The 23,556-nt window shown below is 42.9% G+C and overlaps 1 long non-coding RNA gene across 1 annotated transcript; it reads right to left on the bottom strand.

The window, feature by feature from the left end:
* Nucleotides 1–20,920: 20,920 nt before the first annotated feature.
* Nucleotides 20,921–22,906, bottom strand: LOC106604554 (uncharacterized). The gene is made up of 3 exons (XR_001328688.2): nt 22,817–22,906; nt 21,590–21,742; nt 20,921–21,337 (listed from the first exon to the last, which is right to left on the bottom strand). It is a non-coding gene; the product is annotated as an uncharacterized lncRNA (long non-coding RNA).
* Between the last annotated feature and the right edge of the window lie 650 nt (nt 22,907–23,556).

Below are 23,556 nucleotides of genomic sequence, written 5' to 3'. Positions count from 1 at the left end.
TGTTTGAAACCATCTTCCTGTTTGAGACTATCTTCCTGTTTGAGACCATCTTCCTGTTTTAGACCATCTTCCTGTTTGAGACCGTTTTCCTGTTTGAGACCATCTTTCAGTTTGAGACTATTTTCCTGTTTGAGATCATCTTCCTGTTTGAGATCATCTTCCTGTATTAGACCATCTTCCTGTACTGGCCATCTTCCTTTTTGAGATCATCTTCCTTTTTGAGATCATCTTCCTGTTTGAGATCATCTTCCTGTTTGAGACCATCTTCCTGTTTGAGACCATCTTCCTGTTTGAGACCATCTTCCTGTTTTAGACCATCTTCCTGTTTTAGACCATCTTCCTGTTTTAGACCATCTTCCTGTTTGAGACCATCTTCCTGTTTGAGATCATCTTCCTGTTTTATATAATCGTCCTATTTGAGACTATCTTTCTGTTAGAGACCATCTTCCTGTTTTAGACCATCTTCCTGTTTGAGACCATCTTCTTTCAGCCAAACTCAACAGAATTAGATCATCAGCTTTGATTAGCAGGTTGAATTAATTCTCGAAAGAGAGCTTCAAAGTTACTTAGGATCACTGTGACGTTTCTGAATGACCTTGATGATGTCCTGAAATGTATATCGTGCTAGAGCAGGGAAATGTGTTCTCTGCTCATTTCACCTCCATATTTTATGCACATAGCATAATATACAGTGTCCATGTTAGGACAGTCACAGCAGTGGGTAGAGGGTGTAAAGGTACAGGTAGAGGGTTCTGGTACTTTAATCGACTAGGACTCACATTTGGGTACCTATTTCTTTTTGTTCCGTATCTACGCCAAGTTAAATTGGCACCCAATGTGGGGCTTATTTTATTCAAGCAAGACGAACAGGCATTGCACATCAAACATGATCATTACATCATTTACATGAAAGCAGAACCCACTGCCTCTCTTCCATATGAACATCCCCTCGTTCATTAACCAGTTGATGACCATTAACCAACAATGGCCATTAACTCAGCATGACCTTAACCCCGGCCCTATAGCTACACAACTATAAACTTAACCCTGTAGTGCTTGTCTTGCCACCTCACCCCACCACTGTCACATTAGTCTGTGACCTTAATCATACACTCCTATCAGAAACCCAGTGAACCTAGCCTCCCATGAGAGTTCTGCTCCTTCACAAACTCTGGCTGAGCCCGGATACCCTATTTAGGGCTGTGATGGAGGGAGGCCCCGCTCAGCCACCCATCTCATTGTTTCACACCCTCTACCCAGCCCCCAGCTAGACCTGCATGTCCCCACTGGCTCCCTTCACAGCAGGATGGTAGTTGGCCATTTTGGCCATATCCTCCAACCCACCTCCACCCTCCATAGAGGGTTAACATCGCCACATGTCACTGTCACACATCAAATCAGAAATGAAAGATCTTTTGAGAGTTTGTGTCTGCTATTCCCTCTGTGAGATCCTGACATAGGGCCTTTTTATGAATCCTGGTTATTTCAAGTTGTAAACTTTGTTGTTGTATTAACTTGATGTTCTGTAAAAGAGGAGGAGCAAAAGGAATACTACAAAAACGTTATACAAAGTATTCATTCTAGCTAAAGCAAGCACACTAATAATAATATGAAATATGCAGAAGAGTTATGTTGCTAGCTGAAGGAAGAACACTAAGGAGATCATATCGTGGGAGCAGACTCCATCGACTCCGTCAAGCGATCAAATGTTCCACTCGCTTGCCTGTCATTTAACGAAATCTCGCCAGGTCACACCTTCCCATTTTGCCCCGAGGACACCAATTTATCCAGCGCATCTGTGTACCTATGGGATCGTAATCACGTGTGAGGCTAGGTGGACGTTGACCACGTTCCATGTACATGTTGTGAGTATGCTCCCCCAGCTTTCATGTTTCATCATGTTTGGTTGTGGACTGCATCACTTTACATTTATTGAAATGAGCAGATCCCTGGGGGTTGTGTGTAGAGCTGAGGCCTGCAGCCCTGCATCTATCGACTCCCCAGGATTAGGGCTGGCTGAGGCTGCAAGCAGGTCCCCTAGGCCCGTGGAGGTGACCCACGCCATGCCAAAGTTCAGGAGGGGTGAGAGCTCCCAGGAGCAGATTAGGGGCCTGCCTGTCCCAGCGGAGACATGAAAGTGTGAAATGATATGTGGCATGCATGCATACACACACACACGCACACACACACACGCACGCACGCACGCACGCACGCACGCACGCACGCACGCACGCACGCACGCACGCACGCAGCACACACACACACACACACACACACACACACACACACACACACACACACACACACACACACACACACACACACACACACGAACGAACTGGGCCAGTCGCATCAAACAGGCCCCAGCTCAACAAAGGCAAGTACACAAACATCAATTAGTGAGATGGGTCATGTGTGACAGCTTGGTAAATAGAAAAAGGAGTGAGAATAAGTAAAATAATGTCTAAATACAATAAAATGTGACTTTTGTGAAGTCTTTACCATTTACTGCTGTGACTGATGTAGCTATCTAGATGTTTCAGTCCATAGAATGTTGGACTATCCCATTGGCTATGTTTATTAAGGTATTGGGCTTTCCCAACATGAAAGTTTACTTTTCTGCATACCTTATGAAATAAAAGTGCATTGAATGAGTGTTATAAAATGTCCTTTGAAGTATTCCCTCAATAAGACATTTCTTAAAACATCTTAATTTTTTCGTAATTCAGTCCTGATCCCATGTTAAGTCTCCTAATTGCGCTGAGAAAACCAAGGAGCTATGTTCAAACAAGGCCATCCATTACACAGTGGTAGACAGGGTAATAGGTGTCTGTTTTTAGGTGTTACGAGGTTTTGCGATTTTTTTTTTTTTTTTTAATTGGTTCTTATGTTTAGTAAAATCTTGCTGCCTTTGAAGTTATAATTAACTAGGGCATGTCAACTTTCTAGCTTATCACTTTCCCACCCAAAAAATTATGGAAAATAAGAACATGACAATTACTACCTGTATTTTGCCATTGGTTACCATTATATCACCACCCAATAATAATATTATTTTAATGTCTGTGCCTATATGGAGAAATGGACTAATCAAGGGGTTGAGTATATGAACAACGGACTCCTTCAGTGCTGAAGTGGTTATCTATTTCCCCTCAGAGTGGTATCATCACCACCACCACCACTATCACACAGCCGCTCTCTTTCAGCTTGGAGAGGCAAAATAATTGGATTCTTTCCCACAAATAATGCCTTCACCCTTGAGTTTAATTAACAAGTAGACTGTGGGGCCAGGGTCCATCCTACTACAGTCCACTCTGCTATAAAGATCTTCCTATTTAATGGCAAATTTTATTATGACTGGGTGGTGATATAGGTCATTATAGCAAGATGCTGTTTTTGAGAAAATTGTGTAGTATTTATCAATAGGATAATTTAACCTGCATGATCATAATTTTGCTGCTGAATGTACCTGTGGTAGACTTTAACATCCAACAGTTCAGTGGTCTCTTTTAAAAGCTTTAAACGTGTATTTTGTGTTTATGCAATTCATGTGAAAATGTGACCAGTACATGAGCTGAGAAATGTGACCAGTCTATGAGCTGAGAAATGTGACCAGTCTATGAGCTGAGAAATGTGACCAGTATATGAGCTGAGAAATGTGACCAGTATATGAGCTGAGAAATGTGACCAGTATATGAGCTGAGAAATGTGACCAGTCTATGAGCTGAGAAATGTGACCAGTCTATGAGCTGAGAAATGTGACCAGTCTATGAGCTGAGAAATGTGACCAGTATATGAGCTGAGAAATGTACCAGTATATGAGCTGAGAAATGTGACCAGTATATGAGCTGAGAAATGTGACCAGTCTATGAGCTGAGAAATGTGACCAGTCTATGAGCTGAGAAATGTGACCAGTATATGAGCTGAGAAATGTGACCAGTATATGAGCTGAGAAATGTGACCAGTCTATGAGCTGAGAAATGTGACCAGTATATGAGCTGAGAAATGTGACCAGTCTATGAGCTGAGAAATGTGACCAGTCTATGAGCTGAGAAATGTGACCAGTCTATGAGCTGAGAAATGTGACCAGTATATGAGCTGAGAAATGTGACCAGTATATGAGCTGAGAAATGTGACCAGTATATGAGCTGAGAAATGTGACCAGTATATGAGCTGAGAAATGTGACCAGTCTATGAGCTGAGAAATGTGACCAGTCTATGAGCTGAGAAATGTGACCAGTATATGAGCTGAGAAATGTGACCAGTATATGAGCTGAGAAATGTGACCAGTCTATGAGCTGAGAAATGTGACCAGTATATGAGCTGAGAAATGTGACCAGTCTATGAGCTAAGCAAAGCGCTGTACATTGTACACTTTCAAACCCACACATGTGGTTTATAGAGCAGAGCCCATCATTTGGTCCAGAAAAATACCCATGAAGTCAGTAGTCAATATAGCAACAAACATAGGCTTTGAAAACAACTACACCAAACAGAGGCAAATTTCCCAATCTGTCAGAGGTCAGGCGGCAGTGCTACACTGTTGGTCAACACATTTAACAAGGCAAAATCCCAAGTAACGCCAATTTAAGGGATCGAGGCACTATGGCCGGTGGATTTAGGGGACTTACTTTATTACCGTGGGTGTTGTTTTATGGGCAAAGTGCACGCCATACTCTGCGTATCTCAAGCCCCTGTGCGTATTATAACTCTTCCTAAGGTCCTTAGGGCCGCTTTGTATGAGGAGCTGCCATTTTGCTGTCACTGTCCCCCTACACTCTCTCCGGTCTCTAAAGCTCCATGTTTGTTGTCCCATTCCCCTCTATGTCTCCCCGAGGAGCATCCTCATTTTAATATAAATAGAACGCTTCATCATGCAGTGGCATAAACTTTCCCATGCTGCATTGCTCCAGTGGCATTATCAGCTCCATAGGACGAGAAGCTGAGGGGAGACGGCACACTGTGAAAGCAGACAAAACAAAACATTTTATAAACAAAGAAATAAGATGATTTCAAAAACAGCTTCTTGTATGTGTTGGTAGATGGACATACAGGGATGAAGAATCCACTGATAGATTGCCCACAGACCAGACAGAAATGTGGCAAATCGTTGTTTCTTATGTGCTAGAAGAAAGGTTCTGAGATCTAAGAGAAAGTGGTTCTTACCAGCCTTTGCTAGCCAGGGCCTGCTCTAGTCTAATCAGATGTGCACAGCTGTATCCCAAATACCAGGGAGATCATTTAACGAGAGATGTGTGCAGCCCTCTCGGCTTGGGATTTCTCTCCCATCCTCGCTCTCCTCTGTTGTGGTAAAGAGGCGGCAAAAGGGCCAGCGGGGCAAGGACACAGCCCGGGGCAGTAGCTGCCAATACCCCTTCGCCCCAAAAACCACTGATTTGTGGCTTCTGATCGCGTGCACCTAAAGCTGGCCACCATGGACTAATTGCCGCTTCATCTGGTCGCGGGGATCCATCTTGGCTAACAAGAAAGCACTAGAGGTCTTCATTTAGCGATCAAGTCGGCTCCCCCAAGGGAATCTCCCCACTGCAGCTGCTGCTGTTCTCGTCCCTCTTCCCAATCAACACATCAAACGCCCCCCCCCCCGCTTCATTTCCCCTCCCTCCTCCTATTCTCTTTCTCTCTCCTTCACTATCGCTCCGAAAGAGGCAAGGAAAGTTCCAGGATGGAGGAACCAAAGACCAAGACACAGCGGTGAATACTGAGCGGCAGCTTTAGCCCAACCCTGGGAGCACTCTGGATTTAGCGGGATATTTATTCTTTTATATCCAGACAATAGAGATTGCACATGCCCTCCCGCGCATGCCAGAGTCCCTCTGGTAAATCAGAGAGAAACTAGCCAGAATGTAATGAGACTCCATCAAGACGATTGTCTAGGTTTGGCCATAATCGTGCATAAATTACCATTGTAGCAGGCTAACAGCCGAGGCTGTTATATGTTCATTGGAACATATGTTCCTTGGTATTATTTTCAATGGCTCCTTAGGAAACTAAATGAGAGAAGTATTTTCTAATAAGTTTGACTTCAGTGGACCTCTGGACTCTGTGGTCCAAGCTAATCAGCTCGGTGGTCGACATGAGAGTGATCCCTCTGCTTGTTTAAATTCAGAGCAGAATAAAAATCTAATAAAACTTCTCCCTGTACCCCTGTAGACAGAGACTTATGTGTTTATTAAAAGCATTGTTTAGCATATGCGTTGACTGGTTTTATAATTACGGGAAGTTACCATAGTGAGACACAGACACATTTTATTAATGGTGGAGAGTGGAGTATTGACAATAGTAATCCATGTTACATCATCAAATTGAACTAGTCTGTCCAATCTATCTGTCCGTCCTTCCGTCCGCCCGTCCATGCTACACCTACAGCGCATACATCATACTGTATGTAAATAGAGTCAGCTTTACAGGTGGCTGCAGGGGCAAGTCATCAATTCAGTTATTTGTTTAGAACTAAAAGATGGACTAAACCCATGTTTTAACTGGTTGTAGTTGACAAACTTGGCTGTTAGCATTGTAACAAAAATAATTACCAATGAATAGCCTTGTATGGGTAATATCATGTGTGATGTATAGCATATGCATTGATTCATGATAAACTAAGCACGATGTTACACACGGGTCATGACTTTACGATGCATCATGCTGTCATGTTATCTAATGTCTCTGTCATTTGCCTTCAAATTGCCTGCAATGTATTGGCAAAGTCTACTTGCCCAGCTCAGTGAATAAACAAATAATTTCACATATCAATGGTCATAAGACATGGGGAATCATGAGCAGTAATACATCTCTTGATGCATTTTAAATTCCATGTTAATAACACCTCTCCAAATGAGATAATGAACCAGACCAGTAACTATGTATCGGGTCATCTCTGTGTCAATCAATAGGCCCGTCAAAAAGTCAATAAACATATGCGTGAATTAATTCCATCCCAGTTATTATCATATAAAACAGCTCGGTAAATATGCAAATGAATGCCTGGGACACTCTTCAATATCAGTCAACTTGCTACTTGAGCGACAAGCCTCCCCACATTGGTCTGGCCATGCTGTTTACATTCATAGCCTGATAAAACGTCCCTTATCTGCTTCCATTATGCATCAACCTGATAGATGAATTATGTAATGTATTATATATCTTTAATTCAACACTATAATGGAGTTATTACAGATTGGAAGACAGAGATGACAACAAAATGCTCCAGTGTCACAGCAATAATAAGTGACATAGCATATCAAAGGATCCCCCTTTGCCTCTTGATTAGACCACATGGCAAACTATATAGTACTAGTCTTTTGCCAGAAACTAGTGACAATACTGCTAGCACTGGTGGAAGCCTCATTCTCCAGGTTTGAATGTATTTCGTGTAATTTATAGGGTGTGTGTGTGTGTGTGTGTGTGTGTGTGTGTGTGTGTGTGTGTGTGTGTGTGTGTGTGTGTGTGTGTGTGTGTGTGTGTGTGTTGAAACACGCTGATACTGCCAGCTATACACATGGACAAATGTGTGCTACAGTAAACAAATTATTTAAATATTGGTGAATCAAATCTCAATAAATCAAGGATCAATGAGGATTTTACACATCACTGTGCCCCAGCTGGCTGGCAAGACCATCCACAAGCAACCCTGCCACTCAGGCCGGCACCGCAAAGATGCCAGCGTTGCATCCTGTCAGTCTGCCAGTCCTTTCCACCCCTATTTCACCCAGCCATGCAGATTTTGCTTGCACTAATCCCCTTCTCCATGCTTCTTCCCTTCCCTTCCCTTACCTTTACCCTTCTCCTGGGTAATATGACACTGAGAAGAGACGACCAAATTCTCATTCCCTCATCCCTCAAACAACGGAGGAACTAGGGGCTGCGGAGCCTCATGTCTCCCTCTCTAACAAGATGAGTTGTTTTCCATGTGGACCCTTAATGCCACTTGGAGGCTTCATTCGGCAGATCCCCCTATGCGCCATAGTGAAATCATAGCCTGGGCCTCAAACCTCGCTTGTTGATCTTCAGATTATTGCTCGACAACAGGTTTCCCCTAAACCTCTCCCTCTGTGGGAAACCCAGACGTGGGGTGAGATGGTGATACTGAGATGTCTTCCCTTCCTTCTCTCTCTCTTTCTCTCTTTCACCACCCGAGTACTCACAGCTGCCACGCCACCGTGTCCGCTAAGCACGTTTTAAGACCAGTCCCAGTCGAGCCCTCTCTCCTCCAACCAGGACACAGGCCCTCAATCCAGACCTTTTTAAGTGATCATCCTTGTATCATAACAGATTAAGGGCTTGCTGCTACTCTGGATTAGGCCTAATCTAACCTTTATCCGCTCACATCTTCACCTGAAACTTATAAGGACCAGAAGTCAATGGGCCAGGGCCCGTGATTTACAATGACACTGATCTGTCTTTCAGCGCTCGAATTATCAGGATTAAGAAAAACACTTTTGAGTAATTATTTTCACATTGAATAAATATTAAGCTTTCCCGGATTTAGCTGAGTTTTCTCCCAACAAGAAAAAAATATCTAAGGAGGTTTAGACGCTAGGACGTAACTGAACTGGCAAATGAAAGTCCCCCTAATAAGGAATAGGATAACCAACAAACAGAGAGGAAGTAGAACACGAGAAATACTAAGAAAATGTATGTTATTTTGTCTTAAACACATTTTCAAGGTGAAGTGCACCCTTGTGCACTATGTCCTTATTTACATTTCAGTTGAGAGACACTGAAGCGTAGCTGAGCACAGTTAGAGAAAGATGATATTATTCTGTGAGAACTAGCTGACTAAAATGTGTCAACTGTCGTGTCTTTGCTGCAAGGTAGAATTGAACACCATGTCAATTCACCTCAGTATATCAATAATTGTATGCATCATTTTGGATGCATTATCACATTTCACTTGCTAAATAAAATGTGCAACATTTTACACATTTTTGGCAAATTTCTTGAGCAAAAAAAGAATCCTGGGAAGAAGGTGACCTCCAGCGAGTTCTTGATATTATATATTATTTCAATCATACCCAATTATAAATTGGAATCACATCAGAGAGCATCCTTCAAGGCCCAGATAACCTTTTAAAGAGAGAATTCCCTGAGAGGCCCAACCTCTGACCCCAGGCCTGCCAGCAATCTTTCTCAAGAAGACATTGCCGTGGTCACAGAGGTCTCTCTCTCTCTTTCTCACACACTCTCTCTTTCTCTCTCTCTCTCTTTCTCTCTCTCTCTAACACACACACACACACATACACACACTCTCACACACGCTCATACACACTATTTGTCTCTCATTCACAGTTCTCTTCAGCTGCAATAAAGGAAAATGATTATTATTATTTCATTGTTACTGGTATTAAAAACAGGAATATTATGTAATGTGCATTCCTTGTTTTCAGTGATCTCTTCCACACATTAGAAACATAATCACACAAACGAAAAGTGTCTCAAAAACCGCTGAAACATCAAAAGATAATTAATTAAACGGGAACAGATAATAATCTTGGTATGCCTTGAATCAATCTAAATGACCAAACTCCATCCTTTGTACATTTACTTGTTACAAAAGCCCACATGACAGAGGGACCCAGAAAGATGTATGGATAAGGTTCATTTTCAAACATTGATCCAGGAAATAGCAATGCTGTTTTTCCTGAGTCAAATTAATCTCACAGCAGTGTGCTGTGCGTTACTGTGTTGCCACTAACCCACTAACCCCGCTGTGCACCCCTAACAACCCTCCTAGATAAAATGAAGGCCTCTTGTGTCCACCTGCCCTCTGCCCAGAACCAGATGTTGCTACACTTTGATGCAGACTGAACTCTTTGTGAGTGCACAAGCCCCCACAAACGAGTGTTTGAACAAAAACGTACGCTGTACTTGCCTTTTGCCACAACACACAGTTTGTTTTGACCATAGCTCTGTGACAGATAGGACATTTCAAGCTCTTTACCCACTGATAAAGCTATTTTGTTTTTGTGACATTATGTCTGCATTGCTAGGTTGTAAAATTGTTTTCATTGAGGTTTATGCAATATTTTACTGTATATTATGAGCATCCAAGGAGAAATGGTAACAATTGCAGCAACATTAGACATTTAGGCAGAGAGTTATGACTTATGAGTTCTTGCCCTTTTTGAAGGGTTTGACATGTACAATTTAACTACATATACATTTCCACTTTTGTGATTTTTAAAAATGAAATATATTGAATTATTTGTATTCAATAGAGTGAATTAATCTTCCATGTCTGCCTGTAAGAAGAAACATCATTGTTTAATAAAGGTTTAGGTATAAAAACAACATAAACATGTTGCCCTTATGACCCATAAAGGCCTTGCCTTTAAATCTTCTCTCATTTTTAAACCTTCCAAAAGGGTTCTTTGGCTGTCCACATAGGAGAACCCTTTTTGATTCCAAGTAGAACTCTTTTGGGTTCCATGTAGAACCCTCTGTGGAAAGGGTTCTACATGGAACCCAAAAGGGTTCTACCTGAAACCAAAAAGGGTTCTTCAAAAGGGTTCTCCTATGGGGACAGCTGAAGAAACCTTTTCAGTTCTAGATATCCCTCAGGTGTCATGAATCTCATCCGATAGTGATAAGGTGCTCAAGTTAGGTAACCTACTTTGCCTGTCTTTGCCTGGTTTGGTTGTACAGGAACCATCTGCTGTCAATAAAGTCTTAAAAATAACTCTGAAGGGTAAACCAACATTTAATGTGGTTCTCAAAACATTGCCCTCGCGCTGATCTTCTGCCGATCTCCTGCTGACCTTCTGCTTCAGTGACAAGAGCCTATGTAAACTACACTTATGCTCCTAAGAAAGTTAGAACATGTTGCATGCACGCCAATTGTTGCCTTTGCTAATCAAGCCCAGGCAGAGAAAACAAACTGCTTTTGGTTTCAACTTGTGACTTAGGCAGAGGTTACCGTGCCAGTTCACTCGGTAGGGAATCTTTTGTCATGCCTTCTCTTTGAGTAAATGTGCCAGCATACTCCTGCAATTCCTACAGCATGATACAAAGAAAATAGATTTCTTTGATAATAAATTATCGTTTTTTTTTCCTACTCAGGCATTTTGAAGAATATATTTCAGATGTAATATTGGATATGTTGCGGACAGGTTATTAGGACATACTGTACATGATAGCCAGTTACACACCCCAAGTCCCTATCGTCTCTCTCCAGCATTCAATGTGGGGATTCTGCAAGGATGTTTTATTGTCCTTGGTCTGTGAGTCGACTGCCTCAGCTCAAGGTGATAAATTCGAGGAGCGGCGCTCTTCAATTGGGCTGTCATGGAAATCGACACATGGATCAATTTGGCAGCGGATCAGTTCACCCCTGTGGCCAACGACCAGTGTCACAACCTCTCAGGTCTCTAGCAAGGCTGAGGTGTCTCGCCGCCGTATGTTGGTTCACTAACTGCATGGGCAAACTTAGTGATTCACAGGCCCCAGGCAGGGGCCAGTCTGAGCATGGGGATTTAAAATATATATACACTGCTCAAAAAAATAAAGGGAACACTTAAACAACACATCCTAGATCTGAATGAAATAAATAATCTTATTAAATACTTTTTTCTTTACATAGTTGAATGTGCTGACAACAAAATCACACAAAAATAATCAATGGAAATCCAATTTATCAACACATGGAGGTCTGGATTTGTAGTCACACTCAAAATTAAAGTGGAAAAACACACTACAGGCTGATCCAACTTTGATGTAATGTCCTTAAAACAAGTCAAAATGAGGCTCAGTAGTGTGTGTGGCCTCCACGTGCCTGTATGACCTCCCTACAACACCTGGGCATGCTCCTGATGAGGTGGCGGATGGTCTCCTGAGGGATCTCCTCCCAGACCTGGACTAAAGCATCCGCCAACTCCTGGACAGTCTGTGGTACAACGTGGCGTTGGTGGATGGAGCGAGACATGATGTCCCAGATGTGCTCAATTGGATTCAGGTCTGGGGAACAGGCGGGCCAGTCCATAGCATCAATGCCTTCCTCTTGCAGGAACTGCTGACACACTCCAGCCACATGAGGTCTAGCATTGTCTTGCATTAGGAGGAACCCAGGGCCAACCGCACCAGCATATGGTCTCACAAGGGGTCTGAGGATCTCATCTCGGTACCTAATGGCAGTCAGGCTACCTCTGGCACATGGAGGGCTGTGCGGCCCCCCAAAGAAATGCCACCCCACACCATGACTGACCCACCGCCAAACCGGTCATGCTGGAGGATGTTGCAGGCAGCAGAACGTTCTCCACGGCGTCTCCAGACTCTGTCACGTCTGTCACATGTGCTCAGTGTGAACCTGCTTCATCTGTGAAGAGCACAGGGCGCCAGTGGCGAATTTGCCAATCTTGGTGTTCTCTGGCAAATGCCAAACGTCCTGCACGGTGTTGGGCTGTAAGCACAACCCCCACCTGTGGACGTCGGGCCCTCATACCACCCTCATGGAGTCTGTTTCTGACCGTTTGAGCAGACACATGCACATTTGTGGCCTGCTGGAGGTAATTTTGCAGGGCTCTGGCAGTGCCCCTCCTGCTCCGCCTTGCACAAAGGTGGAGGTAGCAGTCCTGCTGCTGGGTTGTTGCCCTCCTACGGCCTCCTCCACATCTCCTGATGTACTGGCCTGTCTCCTGGTAGTGCCTCCATGCTCTGGACACTACGCTGACAGACACAGCAAACCTTCTTGCCACAGCTCGCATTGATATGCCATCCTGGATGAGCTGCACTACCTGAGCCACTTGTGTGGGTTGTAGACTCCGTCTCATGCTACCACTAGAGTGAAAGCACCGCCAGCATTCAAAAGTGACCAAAACATCAGCCAGGAAGCATAAGAACTGAGAAGTGGTCTGTGGGCACCACCTGCCGAACCACTCCTTTATTGGGGGTGTCTTGCTAATTGCCTATAATTTCCACCTGTTGTCTATTCCATTTGCACAACAGCATGTGAAATTTATTGTCAATCGGTGTTGCTTCCTAAGTGGACAGTTTGATTTCACAGAAGTGTGATTGACTTGGAGTTACATTGTGTTGTTTAAGTGTTCCCTTTATTTTTTTGAGCAGTATATATTTGACTACTAGTATTCTTTTTTTATTATGCCCAGCTCACAAGGTCCCTTGATGATGTAAGGCCTGAGGCAATTGCCTCTTCTGCCTAATAGGAGGTGCAACACTTACTAACTGGCCAGAAGTTATACAATGTCTCTCCAAAAAATCTGATTTAAAATGAACCCTAACCTTAACCATAAGCTTTAGCCATTCTCTTCTTTTTCATAAGTGTTCACAATATAGCACATTTAGAGTTAGCAGCATGTTCATTGAGAGCGAAATCTGTCTGATGCTTCTCTTCATACAGAAAACCAACTCATCTCTCTCTCACTGTTTACACAGGAAGTGGAACCCATGCCTCGCACACCTGTAATTCGTCAAAACACAGGTAATTATGGGTCAATAGCCCGATGCAAACCCTAAATATCAGGGTTGGTTCTGAGGCATCTTTCAAGCGCCATTAACATTGACATGCAACAGTAAGCCCAACAAAGTAGCATAGAGATTACTCTTTCCTGCCGGCATAATCCATGAATTTCTTGCTCCCCTTTTTTTAGTCCAATTGCATGTCTAGACTAGGCTTCTTCTTTTTTTTTACCTCCAACAAAGCTTTGGGAAAAGTAAAAAATGATCTTCTCAGGCCGGCTTTCCCCGTTAGCTACAGTCTGAAGCCAGTGATATTAGGGACGTTTTTCATTGTTTTGTCTCGTTGAAACCCCCAACCCATGAGTACACACAATTTACCCCCTAGCAAACAAACAACAATAGCTGTCTGAAGCCCCTTATTCTATCCTTGAATTGTCCTGTTGTTGCCTTCCCTGTAGTGTAATGTACCATTCACAGGGTCATTAGGTGGTGGATGACTGACTCTGAAAACGTACAACTAATGTATCCAGAACCATCTTTGTTTCCTGATGACTAGTGAAATAATTGCTACAAGTTGTGAATACACAGTAGGTATAATGTGAAAAGTGACTAGGGGAGGGAGAAACTCTGGGACATCCTCCTCTCCGCTAGAGAAGAGCCCTCCAGGGGATAACATTCCAGGAAATCCCCCAGGAGTGAAGTCTTCCACAGGCCACAGTCATCAATATCCTGTCTGGTACTATTAGAGGCTTTTAAAATAGTAATCAGTACTACAGTCTTAAATACTCTCATAGGCATTTGGGCTATGCTTACTGTACCATCAATGAAAACACCAAACCTAAAAAAAAAACATTCTAAAACCTACATATTATAATATCTCAATAAATCGGAGTGAGGCTGTCCTAATATGGATACCATACATTATAATTACATTTCTTACAAAGGGAATTTGGGCTCCCGAGTGGTGCAGCAGTCTAAGGCACTGTATCTCAGTGTAAGAGGGGACCCTGCAGTCCCTGGTTCAAATCCAGGCTGCATCACATCTGGCTGTGATTGGGTGGTGTATAATTGGCCCAGTGTTGTCTGGGGTAGGCTGTTATTGTAAATAACAATTTGTTAGTAACTGACTTGCCTGGTTAAATAAAACAATAATAAAAAATATGACTGTTAGGTAACCATGATGAAATTGATGTTAATCCCTGCAGCATATTCACAATGGAATATTTCCTCATAGCCTTTATTGATCGGTACTGTTATTTGCGGTGAACATCACATTGGTAATTAAAACACATTTACCATTTGACTCTTTAGCTTTGATGGCATAACAGAAAACAGGTCATATGGAGAATGGAGGCCAAAAAGGATAGCTAATGAGTGTGACAGGATTATCTCAGGTGAGAATTGTTGAAGTATTATATAGACAATTTGGTGATGGGGGGAGGGTTAATTTTCTTCATTATATTTATGTTGTGAATATTTACATTTACATTACATTACATTTAAGTCATTTAGCAGACGCTCTTATCCAGAGCGACTTACAAAATGGTGCATTCACCTTATGATATCCAGTGGAACAACCACTTTACAATAGTGCATCTAAATATTTTAGGGGGGGGGTTAGAAGGATTACTTTATCCTATCCTAGGTATTCCTTAAAGAGGTGGGGTTTCAGGTGTCTCCGGAAGGTGGTGATTGACTCCGCTGTCCTGGCGTCGTGAGGGAGCTTGTTCCACCATTGGGGTGCCAGAGCAGCGAACAGTTTTGACTGGGCTGAGCGGGAACTGTGCTTCCTCAGAGGTAGGGGGCCAGCAGGCCAGTGGTGGATGAACGCAGTGCCCTTGTTTGGGTGTAGGGCCTGATCAGAGCCTGAAGGTATGGAGGTGCCGTTCCCTTCACAGCTCCGTAGGCAATCACCATGGTCTTGTAGCGGATGCGAGCTTCAACTGGAAGCCAGTGGAGAGAGCGGAGGAGCGGGGTGACGTGAGAGAACTTGGGAAGGTTGAACACCAGACGGGCTGCGGCGTTCTGGATGAGTTGTAGGGGTTTAATGGCACAGGCAGGGAGCCCAGCCAACAGCGAGTTGCAGTAATCCAGACGGGAGATGACAAGTGCCTGGATTAGGACCTGCGCCGCTTCCTGTGTGAGGCAGGGTCGTACTCTGCGAATGTTGTAGAGCATGAACCTACAGGATCGGGTCACCGCCTTGATGTTAGTGGAGAACGACAGGGTGTTGTCCAGGATCACGCCAAGGTTCTTAGCACTCTGGGAGGAGGACACAAGGGAGTTGTCAACCGTGATGGCGAGATCATGGAACGGGCAGTCCTTCCCCGGGAGGAAGAGCAGCTCCGTCTTGCCGAGGTTCAGCTTGAGCTGGTGATCCGTCATCCACACTGATATGTCTGACAGACATGCAGAGATGCGATTCGCTGCCTGGTTATCAGAAGGGGGAAAGGAGAAGATTAATTGTGTGTCGTCTGCATAGCAATGATAGGAGAGACCATGTGAGGATATGACAGAGCCAAGTGACTTGGTGTATAGCGAGAATAGGAGAGGGCCTAGAACAGAGCCCTGGGGGACACCAGTGGTGAGAGCGCATGGTGCGGAGACAGATTCTCGCCACGCCACCTGGTAGGAGCGACCTGTCAGGTAGGACGCAATCCAAGCGTGGGCCGCGCCGGAGATGCCCAACTCGGAATATGTCACAGGTGTTTCCTTTCAGTTGCTTGCTGACACAGTATGTTGATCAATGGTAACATATATTGTACATTTGTATAAACTAAAATATATAGGATATTACATTAGTATAACGTTCACAAGACTTCAATAAAGAAAGATAAAACACCATAAAATATGTATATCAGCCCTGTCTGATTAGAGTGCACTACAAGGAGCATGCTCAGCTGTTTCTCCCTGGTTCCTCATCTCTCTCTGGTCTCTGTCCTTTTCCCTCACTCTCCTCATCTCTCCCTGGTCTCTGTCCTTTTCCCTCACTCCCTCATCTCTCCCTGGTCTCTGTCCTTTTCCCTCACTCTCCTCATCTCTCCCTGGTCTCTGTCCTTTTCCCTCACTCCCTCATCTCTCCCTGGTCTCTGTCCTCTTCCCTCACTCCCTCATCTCTCCCTGGTCTCTGTCCTTTTCCCTCACTCCCTCATCTCTCCCTGGTCTCTGTCCTCTTCCCTCACTCCCTCATCTCTCCCTGGTCTCTGTCCTTTTCCCTCACTCCCTCATCTCTCCCTGGTCTCTGTCCTCTTCCCTCACTCCCTCATCTCTCCCTGGTCTCTGTCCTCTTCCCTCACTCCCTCATCTGTCTCTGGTCTCTGTCCTCTTCCCTCACTCCCCTCATCTCTCCCTGGTCTCTGTCCTCTTCTTTCACTCCCTCATCTCTCCCTGGTCTCTGTCCTCTTCCCTCACTCCCTCATCTCTCCCTGGTCTCTGTCCTCTTCTTTCACTCCCTCATCTCTCCTTGGTCTCTGTCCTCTTCCCTCACTCCCTCACTCCCTCATCTCTCCCTGGTCTCTGTTCTTTTCCCTCTCTCCCTTATCTCTCCCTGGTCTCTGTCCTCTTCTTGAACTCCCTTATCTCTCCCTGGTCTCTGTCCTCTTCTTTCACTCCCTCATCTCTCCCTGGTCTCTGTCCTCTTCTTTCACTCCCTCATCTCTCCCTGGTCTCTGTCCTCTCTTTCACTCCCTCATCTCTCCTTCTCTGTCCTTCACTCCCCTCATCTCTCCCTGGTCTCTGTCCTTTTCCCTCACTCCCTCATCTCTCCCTGGTCTCTGTCCTCTTCCCTCACTCCCTCATCTCTCCCTGGTCTCTGTCCTCTTCCCTCACTCCCTCATCTCTCCCTGGTCTCTGTCCTCTTCTTTCACTCCCTCATCTCTCCCTGGTCTCTGTCCTCTTCCCTCACTCCCTCATCTCTCCCTGGTCTCTGTCCTCTTCCCTCACTCCCTCATCTCTCCCTGGTCTCTGTCCTCTTCCCTCACTCTCTCATCTCTCCCTGGTCTCTGTCCTCTTCCCTCACTCTCTCATCTCTCCCTAGTCTCTGTCCTCTTCTTTCACTCCCTCATCTCTCCCTGGGCTCTGTCCTCTTCCCTCACTCCCTCATCTCTCCCTGGTCTCTGTCCTCTTCCCTCACTCTCTCATCTCTCCCTAGTCTCTGTTCTTTTCCCTCACTCCCTCATCTCTCCCTGGTCTCTGTCCTCTTCTTTCACTCCCTCATCTCTCCCTGGTCTCTGTTCTTTTCCCTCACTTCCTCTTTTTCTCTCTCTAAGAGAGAGAGGGAAAAGTATGGCGCTCAGCTAGAGATGAGCAGGCTTAGACAAATGGTCTCTCTCCCTGTTGTTTGGCAGCTGGGCTCTCAATGGCTCCCAGAAGACCTAACACTTTAGATCGACAATAAGGTACCAGGGGCGCATTGCAGACCGAACAGGATAGGAACGCGAAGGAAAACTCCTTAATCTGAAATCACAGCTGTCCAACGCTCGTTATTGAGGACAGACACTGGAGGAGCCGACACGGCCGCTTGGAGCCAATAGTTCCCCAAGGTCCAGACATGCCACCTGAGAAATCGGTAACTTTCACACAAATACTTTATCACCCTCTCCTTTCTTTTTTCCATAAATCCTGAACCAGCGGTCCAGCTTCTATCAATAAAACCCCAGACACTGAAGGGGCTGTTAAACAAAGCCATTTGTTACACTGTCATTTAATGGGAATCAAAGGGGGATTTTCTCCATTTATGAAGTTTCCTCTTAAGCATGGAGAAGAAAACATACTTTAAAATGCATTATTCACATGTTTTTGGCTTATGCTGGAGTTGGATCCGAGATGGGCGATAGAAAGTTTTCCAATTAATTGCTTCACTCCCTCGAGCTTCACTCACATCAGAGGAAGGGACTGTTCCAAATAAAACACAATGATGGTCCTAAATATGTTGCTGGTTACTGAGTCTTCCCTGGAACAATTGCATAAAACCTAATGCCAATGACAAGCAAGGCTATAATCTGAAATTGTGAAATTGTCAAAAACTTTACCCAGCTAGAGTTTCTGTATGAAGTTGGACCAATTTTGCTGAAAAATAATGATCACAGATTCCAAACCCACCCATGTCAACCAATACTCCGGTCCTAATTAGTGATGACATTGGTTGCCCACACATTGCCAGAACAATTTAACACGAGAACTTTGATGTGGGTATTTTTCTTCACTTTACTGTTCACCTTCAGATGAAACATGAATGTCTAGGAAACCTCATACTTGGTACTTTCTGATAACTATGTATCCTGTGTATCTATACTTCTAATGTACTTCTTCCAAGTCTGTGTGACACTGACACCAACTCTGTGTGACTGACGCTGTCCATACGGACACTGAATTAACGGCAGAGTCATATGAACTGATTCCAGGCCTGTATTTAAGGGTCACTGTGGCTGGATTATAGTTGGTTTTGGACACATTATTAAGAAGGGACATCCATTTATCCATGTATCTTTTTATCGCCCTACACTACAATAAAGTATTGGTGGCAGGGACTTCAATGCAGTCTCTTTAATTTACCTTTATGTCAATGAGGTCTCTCTTTGACTTGCGCTGATTGGCTGTAACTTAGGCCTAGAATGACTAGATGATACTGAGTATTAACCATGAGTGAATCCTTATTTAAAAATGTAGAAGCAAGTACACAATGCATTTGATAGAAAGTGATTAATCAAAGCCATTGATAAAAATAAATATTTGCAATATGATATAAAAAGAAAGGTAAATGTACTGTACATGTGTAGCTACATAGAGATGATAGCTGACTCTATCCAGTTATGATGGGGAGTCACTGTAAGAGCACAAAATAAAGACTTAGAGATGAAATGACACGACACATGGCTCAGAGAATTTACGTCTGCCGAATCGCCTTGATCACGACATAAACTATGCCGTGGGTTTTCGGTTACAGTGGGACCCATATGGTATGTGTTTTAAACATCGTTTAATATCCATGATTCATTCATTCATGGTTTCTGTGGGTCTGTTGACAAGGATGTTGTGTGGTTTATCTTCGTAACCTGTGACAGAAGAGATCATATGAGCTGTATTTTACCTGTCTCTGCTCATTTAGAATATGCTGAAATTAGAAATGCAAATCATGTTATTGTTTGAGATGGACATCCTGTAACATTGTATACATGTCATTTAGCAGACACTTTTATCCAAAGTGACTGACAGTAATGCATGTGTATATTTCAGATACGGTTGATCCCGGGAATCGAACACACTATCCTGGTGTTGCAAGTGCCATGCTCTACCAACTGAGCTACAGAGGACACCTCTTGTCCATGAGACGTCAAAAGGCTCTCTAGCATATACTCAATGGCTATGTGCTCCCATCATGGCCTCTTGCCTGTCTCTGGTTTCATGGTCAATGTGTCAGATGACTCAAGATACAAATGCTTCCTGGTCCTTGAGCTCCACCAAGTTATGACATCGCTGAGTTTATTGTCAAATTAAAGCTGAATCGCTCATCACCAATAAACATTTGCTCTGTGTTCGAGCAATAAACGTTTGCACTGCACATAAAACCATTTTAACATTACAGAAATGATAAAACCAGATAGGCATGATCAGACAGATACTCATGCCTTTTAATATATCTATGTGTGAATAACTTGGTGTGTGAAGTGACTCATTATAATATGTTATCCAAGGCCCCACTTGATTGGACAATATAATACAAGGACTTTGTTATGGCGAAGAGATTGCGAATAACAGAAGATATTGCACAAGCTAAGTGAGACATCAGAGGTATTAAATTGAAGCAATAAAATACATTGATTCATTTTGCCACGGTGTAAGCTGATCCCATGTTATAGTAATCTGCTGGTATGAGTATTTCGATATATATTAGATAAAAGTATTTAGATATTATATACATGTATCTAGTGGTGGAAAAAGTACCCAACTGACATACTTGAGTAAAAGTAAACATACCTTAATAGAAAATGACTCAAGTAAAAGTAAAAGTCACCCAGTAAAATTCTACTTGAGTAAAAGTCTAAAAGTATTTGGTTTAAAATATACTTAAGTACCAAAAGTAAAAGTATAAATAATTTCAGATTCCTTATATTAAGCATACCAGATGACACCATTTTCTTGTTTTTTTTAATTTACGGAAAGCCAGGGGCACACTCCAACACTCAGATATCATTTATGAACAAGCATGTGTGTTTAGTGAGTCCACCAGATCAGAGGCAGAAGGGATGACCAGGGATGTTCTCTGTTTAGTGAGTGGGCCAGATCAGAGGCAGTATGGGTGACCAGGGATGTTCTCTGTTTAGTGAGTGGGCCAGATCAGAGGCAGTAGGGATGACCAGGGATGTTCTCTGTTTAGTGAGTCCACCAGATCAGAGGTAGTAGGGATGACCAGGATGTTATGTTGATAAGTGACTATTTTCCTGTCCTGCTCAACATTCAAAATGTAACAAGTACTTTTGGGTGTCAAGGAAAATGTATGGAGTAAAAAGTACAATATTTTCTTAAGGAATGTAGTGAAGTAAAAGTAAAAGTAGTCAAAAATATAAATGTAAAAGTAAAGTACAGATACCCCCCAAAAAATACTTAAGTAGTACTTTAAAATATTTTTAAGAACTTTACACCACTACAAGTATCTATATACATGTTTACTGTGGGAAGTCCTTAAATTATATTTCTGGTGTCCATATTAGGACAGCCTCAGTCAGCATGAGTTGTTTCATATAATTTGTAATCACTTTGAGATATAGCCATGTTGGAATCTCCTTCATGTAGACTCTAGAATCTCCCATTGAAATGGTCACATTGATGAGAAAATGTTTGTGACACACTGGCGTGCTTCTTCAAACGTTGTCACGTCGGAGAGCTCCCACTCAACTGCATATGATATATCCTGTTACAATAAAATATAAAAATTATTATTGCTGTATAAAATAGCTGAAAGTGCTCCATTGGGCCCTTAAAGGGCAAGGCTGAGGGGATAGTCATGATTTACACACACACACACACACACACACACACACACACACACACACACACACACACACACACACACACACACACACACACACACACACACACACCCAGGGGCCCAGTGTGAACTCCACTAATACACATGCACAAACATCTACCCAGGGACATTTACCTTTCGCCCTGGTTGTCTCCATCTCATTGACGTGTGGCCATCAATTTGCGCTGTATTTTAGCTCCTACTCTGTCCCCCTCCTCTCTTCTCTTTGAATTGCATCCCCCTTGGGAGCACCTGTGTTTGTTCCTGATGAAAGTCCATGACCACGGTCTTCATTTATAAGGGAGATAAAATGCTTTGTTGAGTTGTACTGGACTGCAGTAGTCCTATGGCAGCATGCAGTTATGTTGTTCACCCACAGTGCAGTGTGTCCTTGTTGCCACACAGACAATCATTAGATCAAATAAAACATTCCAGAACGGAAGGGAACAACCTAACATCTCATGACAAAAATAAAATGTTGATATTTCTTTGGTAGATTTTTTTTTTTTGGGGGGGTATTTCTTTGGTAAAATCTTTTGATACAAATATTTTTCAAAGAAGGAATTTCTTTCATTTGCTTTCAATTAAAATGAATTAAATTGTGTTTTCCTCTTTTTGGTTACTACATGATTCCATATGTGTTATTTCATAGTTTTGATGTCTTCACTATTATTCTACAATGTAGAAAATAGTAAAAAATTAAGGAAAACCCTGGAATGAGTAGGTGTGTCCAAACTTTTGACTGGTACTGTATATGTAAGTAAAGCATTCTTGTCTGTACACAGGCAATTCTAGTGTACAAACAAGAAAGAGTTGTTGTGATCTACAACATAGAGTTGTTCTTGACACAAAATGAAGTCTACAGGAGGAAATAACTTCGCATTAGCACGTCAGTGACGACAGGGCCAGGTGGAAATAAATCTATGATTCTCACTAGTGTCATCGTCTGTTCTCTTCCCTTCCCACCCATACTTCCTGTAACCTCGATGTCAGAAAGAAAATGAAGGATTAGTGGTGCTCTGAATCAACGAAATTACTTTAAATTAGTTCCTTGGCTACCCACTAGCCCAATGCGTGGCATGTTTAAGTTGACATTTCAAATGTAGAAGTAATTTGCATTCTATTTGACTCCGAATGATATTGCCGATATTAAGCATTCTGCCGGCATAGTTTTGAATCCCTCAGTTCAAAGATATGAAGCTAAGCATCCCAGATTAATCTGGCTAAGTAAGACTCCTGTCAATCTAGGACAAAAGACAAGGTGGGGTTTTAGTTCCAATCACATTCTTTGGTGTCCACTTGTGACACTGAGCAAATCTTCAACTAGTGCTGCATTTCTCTTATTAAATAAAGATCACTCACCGAACACATGTACCTATAATATCTCTTCAATCTGGTGAAATTCTGAAACAAAAAAAAGAGAACAAATATTATGTTGAGGTTAATACATGGAGCCGCACACGGTGAGGTAAGAATCTGGCGTGATCCTGTTGCTAAGATACTCGGGTAATGCCAGGGAAACAAGCCCATGTTGCTAATCTGGTGGGAGCCATGCATGTCTCCACATATTTTGGCACAGCGACGACTGACTCTACTAGCTGCTTCGCCGCTCCTCTCCTTGAGTATACAGTATTACCACTTTATCTCCCAAAGCCACAATAATCTGAAGAAATAAGATATGTATCACACTGTAATGGTAGTTGGCTGCCTTGTGCAATTTCAGAGAGGATTAGGTTTCATGGGGTGGATTTAGTCTAGTCCTAGTGATTTTGACTAAAACATCATTGTCAATTTTTTTTCATTTGAATAATGATTTATTTTTGTTATTGTCAAAATGACAAAAACTCTGGGCCATTTTAGTAAACTAAATGTCCTTTCACTTTAGTTACATCACATTTGTATTGCCTCATTAACCTATAATAAACATAAATCACTGACTTCCATGTGCACAAACATACATAGCCTTGTCCTACCAACATATTTTTCTGCATAACATTCTATTCTATTCCCAAGAGCAGAAATATGCCAAATATATATAAGAATATATAAGAATTATCTGGCCATGTAAATTCCTAATTTATTCAACATACAGTACCAGTCAG

Source organism: Salmo salar, chromosome ssa05 (genome assembly GCF_905237065.1).
Source record: "Salmo salar chromosome ssa05, Ssal_v3.1, whole genome shotgun sequence".
Taxonomy (NCBI): domain Eukaryota; kingdom Metazoa; phylum Chordata; class Actinopteri; order Salmoniformes; family Salmonidae; genus Salmo; species Salmo salar.
Note: the sequence above shows the minus strand (reverse complement) of the source record. Positions and strands in the feature narration are given on the sequence as shown.